General features: G+C 38.9%; 1 pseudogene; it reads left to right on the plus strand.

Annotated features, from left to right (window-relative positions):
• Positions 1 to 499: 499 nt before the first annotated feature.
• LOC111745582 lies at positions 500 to 618 on the plus strand (annotated as a pseudogene).
• The last annotated feature ends 648 nt before the right edge of the window (positions 619 to 1266 follow it).

Here is a 1266-nt window from a genome sequence, read left to right on the forward strand (position 1 = left end):
TCAAATATCACCTGTCGCCATCAGGACGTTGAGAGCTTATTATCCAGCAAGGAGAAGCTTGATATAGTTACCTAATACCCAGAAGTTTCATCTTCCCTGCATTTTCTGGATGAGGAACTCTCTAGTACAAGCACATTCTGAGCCCATCTTACCTATTTAAACTCTTGGAAAAGAGAGACGGTATCAAAAAGGGAGAGAAATGGATGAACATCTTCAAGCAGAAGCTGAGCAGTGACCTATTTAACTGTCTGGTCTCCTGGGAAGAAAGAGAGAAGGAGGGAAAATGAAGGGAAGGGAGGGCAGGGTGGGGAGAAGAAAGTTGATCAGAACCCTAGCATGATGACATCAGAATGGAAGTCTCTGACCGCATGACAGTGGACAATGGGGCAGGATGCATTATTCAGTATCCAGCAGATGTTTGGGACTTTTCCAAATTTCACCATGCCAAGATGATGAGCTTACGAAATTAGTAAATTTTAGGATAAAGAATTTTATTTCTGTCTACGACCATGCCACCCTGAATACACCCGATCCCGTCTGATCTCGGAAGCTAAGCAGGGTCAGGCCTGGTTAGTACTTGGATGGGAGACCACCTAGAAGGACTGGGTGCTGTAGGCATAAAAAACAAACAAACAAACAAAGTGAGAGGTGGGTGGAGTTGGGGCATAAATCATTGGTTTGTAGGTATCACATTAAAAAAAAAAAGAATTTTATTTCTGTCTTTCTAGTCTGGCTGCCTTTTATTTCACTTCTTGTTTTCCCAGATTGCTTCTGGATAGTATCTACAGCACAGTGTTGATAGGAGCAGAGAAAGCAGGCATTCTTGCCTCGTTCTTCATCTCAGGAGAAAAATGTTCAGTTTTTCACCATTTAGTATTATGTTAGCTGTAGCTTTCTCACAGATACCCTTTATCAAGCTGAGAAAGTTCCCTTGTAGTCTAAGTTTGCCAAGAGTTTTTATGAATGAATATTTTGTATTTTTCTGTAACTATTGAGATATATGATTTTTTTTTAGACTTTTAATGTGGTAATTATATTGATTGATTTTTGAATGTTAAACTGATTTTGCATTCTGGGGATAAACTCCACTTGGTCATGATGTATTAGCTTTTTTATATATTGCTAGATTCAATTTGTGTAAATTGTATTAAGAACTTTTGTGTCTATGCTCATGCTGGAAATTAGGTTGTAGTTTAATTTTCTTAAAATAACTATTTGGTTGTGGGATCAGTGTAATGCTGGAGTCGGAATGAGTTGGGAGCACCT

Source organism: Pteropus vampyrus, unplaced genomic scaffold, assembly GCF_000151845.1.
Source record: "Pteropus vampyrus isolate Shadow unplaced genomic scaffold, Pvam_2.0 Scaffold6, whole genome shotgun sequence".
Classification (NCBI taxonomy): Eukaryota; Metazoa; Chordata; class Mammalia; order Chiroptera; family Pteropodidae; genus Pteropus; species Pteropus vampyrus.